The sequence below is a fragment of the Ceratotherium simum genome, chromosome 21, assembly GCF_057802395.1.
Source record: "Ceratotherium simum simum isolate JZ-2026a chromosome 21, ASM5780239v1, whole genome shotgun sequence".
In the NCBI taxonomy this organism is placed as follows: Eukaryota; Metazoa; Chordata; class Mammalia; order Perissodactyla; family Rhinocerotidae; genus Ceratotherium; species Ceratotherium simum.
The window spans coordinates 29910901-29924097 of record NC_141920.1 but is presented as its reverse complement, the minus strand read 5'-3'; the positions used below and the strand labels follow the sequence as shown (position 1 = coordinate 29924097).

At 46.2% G+C, this 13197-nt stretch overlaps 1 pseudogene; it reads left to right on the top strand.

The window, feature by feature from the left end:
* The window catches only part of LOC101405616 (signal-regulatory protein gamma-like), a 66539-nt pseudogene extending 58305 nt beyond the window's left edge, over positions 1-8234 (top strand).
* The last annotated feature ends 4963 nt before the right edge of the window (positions 8235-13197 follow it).

The following is a 13197-nucleotide window of genomic DNA, read 5'->3' as shown; positions in this document are numbered from 1 at the left end:
CTGAAGAATGGACTAATGAGGAGTTGTTGGAACTGGAACAGGAATGTACAGCTGAAGAAGAAGCAAGAGAAAAGGAAACTGCAGAAGAAGAAAAAGAAGAAACCCCAAGAAAATTCACAGTGAAGAGTTTAGCAGAAGCTTTTGCAGACCTCACCCAGCTCCTTAAAAAGTTTGAAACCATGGACCCCAACACCAAAAGCTTTTGATTGATAGAAAGGAATGTTCATGGTGCGTTATCTGCTTACAAGCGAATCTATGATGAAAAAAGAAACAAACCAAGCAAACCACCACAGACATACTTCTGGAAAGAGTGACACCTCCTCAAGGAGAGCCTCAGGCAGGTCCTTCAGGACGTGTTCCAGAAGAAGGCATTGTTATCACAGGAGATGACAGCTCCATGCGTGTTGTTGCCCCTGAAGACCTTCCAGTGGGACAAGATGTGCAGGGGGAAGCCAGAGATATTGATGATCCTGACCCCGTGTAGGCCTACGCTAATGTGTGTTTCTGTCTTAGTTTTAATTAAAAAGTTTAAAAAGTAAAAAACAATAAAAATTTTTAAAAATAGAGAAAAGCTTATAGACTAAGGATATAAAGAAAGAAAATATTTTTATACAGCTGTACAATGTGTTTGTGTTTTAAGCTAAGTCTTGATACGAAAGAGTAAAAAAGTTAAAAAATTTAAAAAGTTTATAAAGTAAAAAAGTTACAGTAAGATAAGGTTAATTACTGAATAAGGAACATATATATATATATATATATATTTTTTTTTTTTTTGGTGAGGAAGATAAGCCCCCAGCTAACATCCATGCTAATCTTCCTCTTTTTGCTGAGGAAGACTGACTCTGAGCTAACATCTATTGCCAATCCTCCTCCTTTTTTTTTCCCCAAAGCCCCAGTAGATAGTTCTATGTCATAGTTGCACATCCTTCTAGTTGCTGTATGTGGGACATGACCTCAGCATGGCCGGAGAAGCAGTGCGTCAGTGCATGCCCGGGATCTGAACCCAGGCCGCCAGTAGTGGAGCTTGTGCACTTAACCGCTAAGCCACGGGGCCGGCCCTAAAGAAAATATTTTTTATAAATTTAGTGTAGCCTAGTGTACAGTGTTTATAGAGTCTACAGTCGTGAACAGTAATGTCCTAGGCCTTTACCTTCACTTACCACTCACTCACTGAATCACCCAGAGCAACTTCAATCCTGCAGGCTCCATTTGAGGCAAGTGCCTTATACGGGTATACCATATTTTACCTTTTATACTGTATTTTTAGTGTACCTTTTCTATGTTTAGATACACAAATACTTACCATTGTGTTACAATTGTCTACAGTATTCAGTACAGTAACATGCTCTGCATGTTTGTAGCCTAGGACCAATAGGTTGTACCATAGCCCAGGTGTGTAGTAGGCTATAACATCTAGGTCTGTGTAAGGACACTCCAGGATGTTCACAAAATGATGAAATCCCCTAATGACACATTTCTCAGAACGTATCCCCATCATTAAGCGACACATAACAGTAATTGCAAATTAAAAATTAAATACAGCTGTGATAACTGCTATGGAAGAGAAGTACCTGAACCCCTGGGGGCGTCAGGGTGGGGAAGGCTTTCCTGAGGGAGGAACTTTCACCCAAGACCGTGCTGTCCAATACGGCAGCCACTGGCCACATGTGGTTATTGAGCACTCGAAATGTGGCTGGTGCCACGGAGGAGCTAAATTTTTAATTGTATATAATCTTAATTAATTGAATTTAAATTTAATAACTGAAGCAGTGTAACATAGATATATAGTTTTTGTTAAACACAACTTTATTGTTTTGGTAGGAGTACATTTCACTTTGTTGAAAATTTCAAACACTAAAGGAAAAAATAATGTGAAATAGCACAATATTTTTTATATTGTTTACATGTTGATGATATGATTTCAGATATTGGGTTAAAGAAAATATATTAGTTGAAATTAATGTCACCTCTTTCTTTTTACTTTTTCAGTGTGGACACTAGAAAATCTAAAACTCCCTCCGTGGCTCACACTGTATTTCTATGGACAGAGCTGAGCTAAGAGCAGAAGGGTGTGGGAGGAGTTAACACATGGCAGCAGCGTGAAGGGTACGGGGGGCACGTCACATTTCTTAGGATGGAAATTCACATTTATTTGGCTCCTGTTTTATGCTCAGGACTTTAGACTTCATATGCAGAAGACCCAGTCACGGTAGATGTCACTAGCCTCTTGTGACAGATGAGGAAACTGAGGCTTGGGCTTGACCAAGGTCCGGTGGCTGATGGGACCGATTCATTGAACTGTCTGCACTTTGCAGGGGGCCAACCTGACCTGGTTCATTGGTCTCTGAGCGCTGCTTTCACCTCGGCTCTGTCAACTTTCTCCTTCCTGCCTCTCTCTGGTCTCTTAGGCAGAGCCCACGTTTCTGGACACTTGCAGAATGGAACCATGGATGAATCATTTTATCAAACTTTTCTGAAAAAGCTATTCTGTGTCACGCCCTGTTTAGAGCCCAGTCCAAGCTGGGCTGGTTCCCAATGTCAACATCACGTCCAGTGCAGAGTCGACACCACACCCTCCTTCCCTCACCACAGCCAGCGCTGCCCCCAAGTCTCTGCCGAGGGATCTGGAAGGGCTGGAGGTGAAGCGTTCTTCTGTTCCCCCTCCCTTCCCTGAATTGAGTCGCAGGTGTGGATCCTTTGGCGGGCCATGTGTGTGTGTGCATGTGTGTGCATGCGTGTGTGCATGTGCTGTGTGTGTTGTAGGGCTGCCTGCTGCACAGCTCCCTCGTGCATGATCTGATCCAGCTCCACAGCTGCCCCCCCTGGAGTCCATGCTGCAATCTTGATGGGCTGTCGACAGGATGCTCTGAGCTCTCAGAGGACCTCGCCCCCTTCCACTCTGCATGGGGGAAGTTCAGGCTGCTCCCCTGCCACCCCATCCCTCTGCCCTGCCCTCTCTCTTCAGTTCCTTTCTCTAGTGCTCGGGGCAGCAAGACCACTGTCTTCCTCAGAAGACACCTGGGGGTGAGAGGCCGGCCTCCTCCTCCTGCAGGCACCCCGATCTCTAGGATTTATCTTCTCGGGGTGTCTTGCTTGGCTGAGGCAGCAGTGGGGGTTGTGAGGGGAGAGATTCCATAGCAGTCTCCCCCAGGCTGACAAGTCCCCCCACAGGTAGCTGAGTGTACAGAGCAGGGGGGAGGTGGGGTGGCTGGGGGCACAGGCCACACTTTGCTGCTTTTTATCCCCCCTGAGAACACACCTGGCCCCAAAGCTTCATTCATTGTGACGCAGTACCTACTCTGTGCCCAGACAGTGCTGGGTGCTGGTTACAGCAATGAACGAAAGACAGCGATCCTCACGGCCAATCATTTTTCATGGGGAAACAGATAAAACAAAGAGGTGTATGTCAGCTCTGGCCATTGAGGAAGCCAAATCGAGCAGAGTAAGGGGATGGAGAGGGACCAAGGGGAGAGGCCAGGGCAATGGCTGCTGCGTTTAACCTTCATCTTCCCCTAACTCAGAGCCTGCTAGACAGTTCTGGACAACAGGAGAAGCCCTGGCCGACGCTCTGCAAGCCTTTAAAGTGGTGGGGCAGGGGCTGGGTTTCCAAGTCTATGCTCTGTGTTTGTTTTATTTGGTCGTATATGCCCAGGCCCACTTCACCAACCCTTCCTGGACCACATCCCATCCACTCTGTGGTCTCAGAAGCCCTCCCTGGGCCTGGGCCAGAGCAGGCTCTCCATCACATCTGTTCATCGTGAAGAAGGCTCACCACATCAGAGGGAGCTCTGTTGCTTGAAGCTGTAGGTGGATCCCAGCCCCTTGCCACTCTGGCTTGTGGGGCATCAGAGGCAGTCAGCACCCAGCCCAAAGGCAGCAGACGCATCCCAGGCTAGAGACATCAGGCCTGACGTTTTGGGGTATAGAAGGAGGCCTGGGCAACAGTGACCACTTCTCTCACTGTGGCTCCAACCACTGCTCCAGGCCTGGGGGTGGATGGATGGCCAGGAAGCACGTGGCCCTCCCCAGGCTGTCAGGAGACCAGGCAGTGCTCCTGGGCTCATGTAGAGCCTCATCGGGGGGTTGGTGCACGTGGCCCTTCTGGGCTTCTATCCAGTCTCCCTGACATCAGCTCTGGTCTGGGTGGCTACCAGATCTAGGTCAGAAAGGGCATGAGGGTGGGAAGATGTTGGGAGAGAGGAACCCCCTGAGTTATGACCCTAAGTCAGGTAGATCTGCTTAACCTCCCTTCTTAGCCACTGACAGGTCATGGTGTGACCTTGTGCAAGTCCCTAAACCTATCTGTGTCTCTGTTTCTTCTTCTGGTAAGTGGGGACAATAATACCAGCCTCCCACGGTTGAGATGCAGATGGAAATGAGCACCCACACCTGAAAGTGCTTTATAAATCACAGGTGCTGTGTGGGGGTGGGGTGATGGTCACCAGAGGAGGGGAGAGCACAATGCAGAAGGTACCAGAGCTCTGCGCTAAGAGGACATGCTCCCATGGCCTCCAGAGCTGCCCTCATCACCCGTCACTCTGTGTTGTCAATGCTGGTTTATTCCCCACACACCTGACCAAATGCTCCTCAAGGGCAGGGGTCACATCTCACACATCTCTGTGTCTCCAGCACTCAACTCCCATACTGGCTCAGAGCCGGTGCTCAGGAGATGCAGTGAAGACTTAGAGAGGTCCCTGCTGTCAGATCTCTTGTCCTCAGGAAAATGGAAGAGTCTAGTCCCACAGTTGTCTTGGGATGACTCCAGAAGACAGATCCTAGGGGAGCAGCAGAGGTACTTTGTCATAGTCCCAGCTTTGTGAGGATGCAGGAAGCTGCCTCAGATGGAGAGCTCCCCGTCACTGGAGGTGAGAAAGCAGAGGTTGGAGGCCTGATGAGGTGTTGATGGGAAGGACCTGATTAGGAAGGACAACCATCAGGGGCTGCAGTGATTCTTGACTTCACACTTATGTCCAAAGTGGAAACCTTGATTCCTCAGCACACCTCTCCTATCCCAAAAGGGTCCAGTTTTCCCCATCTCAAAAACTAGAACCCCTGTCCACCCAGATGCTCAAGAGAAGAACCTAAGAATTATTTACCCATAATTATTCCGTCCCTTGTCCCACATCCAGTCTATCACCAAGTCCTGTTGGGTGTATCTTCCAAATGTCTCTAGGGTCCCTCCATGTCTCACCACCCTAGTCCAGGCACCATCACCTCACACCTGGAGGTCTGTGCCAGCCTTCCCACTGGTCTCCCTTCTCCCATCCTGCCAGCCTCCTCGCCACTCTCCACAAGGTAACCCCAGTTATTTCCTCAAACATGTCAATGAGATCCCCTTGCCCCTCTGTTTAAAGTCTCTGATGGCTTCCCATCACACCCAGAATAGAGTCAAGAGTGTCACCATGTCCCACAAGGCTCTTCTTGATCTGGACCTCTTTGCCCACAATGCTGGAGTCCTAGAGAACTCTCAGCTTCCAAGTCCACCAAGCTCTTCCTATCCCATATGCTTCTAATCTGCTGTTCCCCCTTTCTAGGATGTTCTTTCCCTGCCCCCTTCCCATGGCTGCCATTCCTCAGTTTCAGCTCAAAATGTCACCCCCTGCAGAAATCCTTCTTCCCCCACCCTTCTAGAATAAGTCCCCCCAGTATTTTCCATCTCTACACTCTTTGGGTTTCCCCAATGCCATTGAGATCCAGATGTAATGATTTATTTGCTCGTTTGCTTGTTATCATCTCGTCATACACTATTCAAGGCTGGAGGCAGACACGGTGCACAGTAAGTCCACAGGGCCTGATCCACCATGGGAATCTTGTACAGGCTATTGGTGTTGGATGTGTCCCACTCTGTGCAGTCACAAGTGCCCTCTTTCGTAGCTGGGCAGCACTTCATCTCTCTGACGGGCACGCGTCGGAGGACAACGCCTGGACATTCGGTGCCTTTCAACAGCACTGCTGGCCCCTTCAGCTCCTGGGATTTCAACATCGACTGGATGAAGGACAGACATGAGCATCATCCTCAGCTCAGCACCTGGTGACTGACAACAAAGGCAATTACTCCATCACGTCCCCAGCAAGGTGTGAGTGACACTGGCCTGACAAGATGTCTCATCAGAGGTGACCTATGAAGTCACTTGCAGTTTCTGGCAGAGCCCCTCCCAAGTGCTCTAAGGTGAGCAGGTAGTGGGGTGGGGTGGGGTGCATCGTTTCCCTGGCAGCATTGGCTTTCAGAGTCTTTCGCCCGAGGCCCCATCTTACAAATGGGATACAGGAGTTCCTCATTGTCGTGGCTGATCTCGTAGGACAGCGGTGAAGGCACAGCTTCCAGAGCCGACCACCTGGTTCAATCCTGGCTGCCCCACTTCACAACTCATGTGATCTTGGGTAAGTTACTTAACCTCTCTGTTCCTCAGTTTCCTCTTAGAGTGGGGAAAAAATTAAGACCTACCTCATAGGTTTCACGAGAGGATTAAAAGAGTTATTCCTTATAAGACGCCTAGAACACTGCCTGGCAACAGGGAGTTCTTTAGGAATGTTTGATCCTATTATCATTATTATCTGGCTCTGATCTTCCATTCCAGGAATCTTTATTCTATTAATATCATTGTTATTAGTTTTTAATTTTTAATTTTAAATATTTATCATTTATTCAACATACAATGAATATCTACTGTGTGCCAGGCACTATTCTAGGTGCTGGGGATACAGCAATGACTAAAATAAGTCCCTGTCCTCATGGGCATCGTATTTTAGTAATTCTTAAGGGTATATTTCATGATATGAAATATTTCAAACATAGAGAAAATAAAATACCAGACAGCCGTGTACCAGGATCCATATTAATGAATATTAACATTTAGCTCTATTTGCCTTACACTGAGCATAGAAGAAAAAGTTATTTCTTTCTTTAAAGAAAAGGTAACTGATGAGAGAGTGAGAGATCTTGTGCTGGTTCCTGGGAGAGGGAAACTTAGGGGCAGGCGGGCAGGGGTGATTTCATCAGCTGTTTCTTTCTGTCCCTCTGTCTAGTTGGCCCCACCCTGAAGATCACCAGGCCCTCTGGGACACATGTCCATGTGCATCAGAGAGTGAATCACACTTGCCACAAGAGCCACTTCTATCCCTCGTACCTGCACCTCACCTGGATGGAGAACAGGCACAAGATCCAGACCGTGGAGTCCCCCCAGGTCATGATAAACGAGACGGGACCTGCTCTCTGGAGCACACGTGCCGGGCAGAAGCCATGCTGGATGGGAGGGAGTTTGCCTTCTGGGTGGTCCAGGATGAGCAGCCCCCAGTTCAGGCCAACATCACCCTGCTCAGGCATCAGGCTGGGGAAAGGTGAGTGCGGCCTCTCACCCAGCCCCTCTGGGCATCATGGCTGGGAGGGTCAGGGTGAAAACCCGGGCCTTCTGCCTGGGGTGTGGACAGCTGTAGGTCAGGGACTCAGGGCAGCACTGGATGAAGGGGAAGGGAGGGAGGATGCCCTAGGAAGGAGATCAAACTGGCAGGCATTTCCCCCTAAATTCCACTCCTCCCTCCCTCCCCCACACCCTCAGGAAGAAGAAGGAGCGGGACCTCCCTTCCCCCATTCCAAGCACTCTTCAGGTTGAAAGATCTCAGTCTTAACACTTGACTGCAGGAAATGGCAGAGAGTAAGGACTTTTGGGCACCAAAGTGCCTTCTGGGAGGGCTAGTAATCAAGACTGGTTCAGCTGGAAGTTCCAGGAAGTCTATTTTAAAGAGAGACCAGAATTCTTGACTCAGCCAGGAACAGGAGGGTGCAGGTGCAGGATTCTCATTCTTCTACTGCTCAGTGTGCTCTCTCTCCCTCTCCTTTCTCTGCCCCTTTTTTCTCTGCTCCTCCTCTTCCCCTCCTCATCCTCTTGCTCCTCCTCCCACCACTCCCGTCCTAATCCTCTTTCTCTTCCTCTCTCTCACCCTTTGCGTCCTCAGATGACTTTCTCCACTAGGGGGAGCTGCTCGCTAGCAGTTCAGACCCAGAGGAGCGCACTGCTTGGTTCAGCAGGATCAGCTGGAGAGAAAGAATGACTGGCTGGGAGGAGAGTGGGCGGAGAAGGGAGGGTTATGATTGGCCAGGCTGGGGCGACAGGGGTAAGCAAAGTGTTGACTGACAGCTCTCCAGAACCACCTGAAGTGGGCAAGGACAGCTTCCCACAGGAATGTGAGCCTCTGTGTCTGCCTGTGCGTTTTATAGCCCATGTCACTACCAGTGAGAGGGTGAGGGGAATGCCAGGCTGGCAGAACAACACATCTTCACAACAGGGCCTCTGACCTGCATTCTCTCTCTCCCTGAGAGAGCTGGCCTTCAGCTGCCTGCTGTAAGAATTCTTTCTCATGGGATGGTCCTACTTACCACTCAATTTCTCTATGCCCTTTTTTTTGTTGTCCAGCAGAAATAATAAAAACGTTCACCCAGCGGGATATGCAGATCTGGGTGAAAACCTCCAAAGTGGTCCTTTCTGATGGGAAGCAAGCTACATTATTTCTGCAGTGGCAGTGCCCCAGTCTTCACCCTCCTTGTATTTGGTGGCTATTACCTGCCATGTGCAGAGATTCTATCCACAGAGTGTGCATCTCGCGTGGCTGAAAAGTGCCATATGTTGAAGATAGCTGAGCAACCCACATCCAAGCAGAATAGCGATGGGACCTCCACCCTGGGAGGCTTGCAGTTGGTGAGTTTCTTGGTGCAGGGATCTGAGCGGTGCTAGCATGTAAGGTGCATTATGAGGCATAGACTCCCATTCAGGCCAACCTCACACTGTCTGCAGCAGCCTACACACACACAAGCCCATTGGGAGCCCAGGTAAGCTCGCGTCTACTCCTGTGATCAGCTGGTTCCCCTCTGTCTCCTGAGTGGAGTGAGATATTTATTAGTTATCTATTTATTTTTTAAACTTTTTTTTAACTTTTTTTGTTTGTTTATTGCAGTAACATCGGTTTATAACATTGTATACATTTCAGGTGTACATCATTATACTTCTGTTTCTGCATGGATTACATCATGTTCACCACCCACATACTAATTACAACCCATCACCACACACATGTGCCTAATTATCCCTTTCGCCCTCCTCCCTCCCCCCTTCCTCTCTGGTAACCACCAATCCAATCTCTGTCTCTATGTGTTGGTTTGTTGTTGTTATTATCTACTACTTAATGAGGGAGATCATATGGTATTTGACCTTCTCCCTCTGACTTATTTCACTTTGCATAATACCCTCATTGTCCATCCATGTTGTTACAAACGGCTGGATTTCATCATTTCTTATGGCTGAGTAGTGTTCCATTGTGTAAATATACCGCATGTTCTTTATTCATTCGTCCCTTGATGGGCGCTTAGGTTGCTTCCAAGTCTTGGCTATTGTGAATAACGCTGCAATGAACACAGGGGTGCATGTATCTTTACGCATTGGTGTTTTCAAGTTCTTTGGATAAATACCCAGCAGTGGAATAGCTGGACCATATGATAGTTCTATCCTTAATGTTTTGAGGAATCTCCATACTGTTTTCCATAGTGGCTGCACCAGTTTGCACTCCCACCAGCAGTGTATGAGAGTTCCCTTCTTTCCACATCCTCTCCAACACATGTTGTTTCCTGTCTTGTTAATTATAGCCATTCTGATGGGCATGAGGTGATTCTGGAGAGAGGTATTTAAACTCACAGAGCCCCATTTGGTGTCTCCTTCTGCCCATTGGTATGAGGTCCAGAGATGCCTGCACTTATCTTTGCTCCTGGTCTTCAAGGTGCTGCTGGTGGTGAGTTTCATAGTCACCTAAATCCACAGGTGGCGGAAGCTGTAACAGGAGAGTTGGGGCAAGCATTATTCCTTAGGGAGGGAGGTCCGAGCCACCATCATGGGCTGGCAAGAGGAGTCTGGGGCAAGTCCACAAAGTCACATGGTACCTACAAGTGTGATCCAGCCTCACGAAAAGGTGGTGAACACTCGTAGTTTCTCCAAACGTATCTTGGAATTCTCAGAGGCTTCCAAACTCATGTATGGTGTAGTGCCCTGGAATTTGAAGATTTTCAAATGAAGTTGGGAATCCAAGATACGCAAGTGGGGTGAAGGTTAAAGTTTTGAAAGCCAAACTCCAGAGTCTCCCCCCCGCCATAAACTGTTACATAATTCAGTTTTCATGTGATATATCTTTGGATTGAATAAAGAAAGTATCACTAAAATCAACTCATAGAACCTATCTCAGGGACTTGGAGGCACTGACTTGTGGCAAAGTGAATATGGTCTTGGGGAAGAGGGAGAATCCCCCTCCGCCCTTTCCCTTAAGGTTCTTATGGCTGGCCAAATGATTAAGACAGGTTAGCAAGGAAAACCAGGGAAACTGAGTCTCTCAACAGAATAGCAGTGATTTTCATCTTAAATACCATCTTCAGCTAAAGACAAAGGAGGATGTTGGAGGGGGGTAGGTTGGGATTTCAGAGGGGAAAAAGATAATTTACATGGAGAGGGAAATGTAAATGTTTGTCAGATAATTCTTTGCAGGGCCGCCTATAAAGAATGTGGCCTGAGAGACAAAAATTATAGTAATCAAGAGTATGTAGACTTAAGTCTTCTCCTTCTGTCCTGATAAGAGTTTCCACACACAAGGTCATCCCCACCTCTTCTCAGAACACACAAGAAGATACCTTTACAAATGAAGATTTCCCTTATAACTGTAAATGTTTAGTAAACAAAACTTTGTTAAAAATGGGCTTAGCGAGGACCCTGCCAATCTGTCTATACCCAGAGTTAAATTCTTTTAGACAGTTAATGGGAGAGGTCAAATGTCTGTCAGAAAAAATAATTAAAATAAAAAAAACATATTTCAGGGTGGCCAATTTTGATCTCCCACAATGGGTATGGGAGAGAGTTCAGAACTCAGAAAGAGGTGTTGGGGTGTCATGAGTAGGGTCTTCATTTCTGATCTGCGCCATGAACCCAGGACAAACAGAGTGCCTGCCACATAGTAGGTGCTCAATAAATATTCATGGGTTGAATGAATGAATGAATGCCTGTTTTTCCCTATGGCTCCTGCATGCCCTGTGATGCATTGCCTCCTGCCCTCCCCAAGGGTCTCAAGCAGGGATAAGAAGCTGCAAGGACCTGTAGGTTTCCCCAACCCCTGCCCTTCACTCTGTCACCCCCACCTCCACCACAGACATACTCCCTCCACACACCCTCTCCATGTTCCTTCTCTCTGGCATTTGGAGCTGAGTCAAGGATGGACTTTGGTCATAGGGGCTCAGGGTGTCTGGACCCTGATGCACTGCGCTTCAGACTGGCCCTGCCTCCACCCGAAGAGAATCAAACATGTCAAGAAAATACATCTCCATCCTGCCCCTGATCATGACCAACCCTTAATTCTCAGAGCAGATTGTATTTTTATCCAGAGCTTTTGAAGTATGATTTCTTTTTAACACATATGCATTTTGAAATCACTAAGTTGCAGAAGCATTTTTCTCTCCTGAAATATGTAAAGAATAATATAAAAAATATCCATGGACCTACCATCCTGTCTTTGCAAAATATTAACATTTTGCCATTATGTTCTTCTGTTTCTTTTAAAAACACTGTCCTGAATTGGTGTCTATCATTCTCAAGCATGATTTTATACTTTCACGACATGTATAAATCCTTAAGCAATATTTAATATTACTTTTCTTGTTTTAAATCTTATATAATTGCAGTTATACTGTATACAGCGTTCTGGAACTTGATTTTAATTTTTATGCTTAGTAGTTTGGGGGATTTATTCATGTTTACATATGTAGCTCCACTTTCTACTGTAAGGATATGCCACTGCTCTGTAGGTTTCTGTTGTAAGAATATGCCATGATTTATCTATTCTTCTCATGATGGATATTGACGCTTTATCTAATATTTTCCTAGGACAACTTTGCAACAATCATTCTAACTTTTGATTCCTTGGGCACATACGGGAGAATCCCTCTTGTTCCTGTAGCGTGGTCCCCAGTGCAGCAGTGTTGGTATCATTTGGGAGTTTTTGTTACAGAAAAAGGAGTTTTTAATTTTTGGTCAAGTTTTGTTCTTTCCATTTATACCTTTGATCTAGTTATATTTTTCAGCTGTGTGTGTGTGAGTGTGTGTCTGTGTGTTATAGGTGGAAGAGGTCTTATTTTTCCTTCCACGAGGATAAATTATCCAGCACTCAGTGATCTGTACTCCCACCTTTGCTATATATCAAGTTTCTGTAAATTTGTGGGTTTTTTTAATGAGGTCTTTGTTCCATTGAGCTTCTTGTTTATCTCCCTGTCAAGACTACACTCTATTAATTAGAATCACTTTATGATAAATTTTGATTCTTCTTTTGGGAAAGTCTTCCCACATTTTCTTGTTTTCAAAACTATAGTGGCTATTCTTGGCCCAAATGATTTTTTTTTTTTTTTGGTGAGGAAGATTGACCATGAGCTAACATCTATTGCCAATCCTCCTCTTTTTGCTGAGGAAGATTGGCCCTGGGCTAACATCCGTGCCCATCTTTATATGGGACGCCGCCACAGCATAGCTTGATGAGTGGTTCATAGCTTGATCCAAACCTATGAATCCCAGTCCACCGAAGCAGAGCATGGGAACTTAACCACTATGCCATTGGGCCGGCGCCCCAAATGCTTCTTTGAATAACTTTGTCAAGTTTCATGAAAACCCTTTAAGAATTATTATTTGACTGCATTGAATTTATATATTAATTCAGGCAAACTGACATCTTTCCAATATTGAGGGTTCCCTTTCATGGATATGATATACCTCTATTTATTTAGGTTTGATTTTGAGCTGTTCAACTCACAATTTTCTAGTGTTTTCCCCCCATAATGGTCTTATGCATCCCTAGTTATAGTTATCTTTAATGTTTCCTCATTTATGGAATCTTTAAAAATTATTATTACTGTTTTCAGTGGTTTTTGACTAGTAAATAGAATTGTAATTGAGTTTTAAACATCAATCTTAGATCCAGCAAAATTATAACATTCTCTTACTGGTGTTAATAGGATGGGCATTCTTTTCATGTGTCACTCTGATAACATTAATCTAATTAACTAAAATGAGTTTCCACCTTTGCCACAGTTACGTATGCACGTGTTTTAAGAGTGGAATAGTTCTACAGGGTCTACATATAAAAACCGGAGTCTCCCCAACCTTCCACCATTCTCCACCTCCCAGG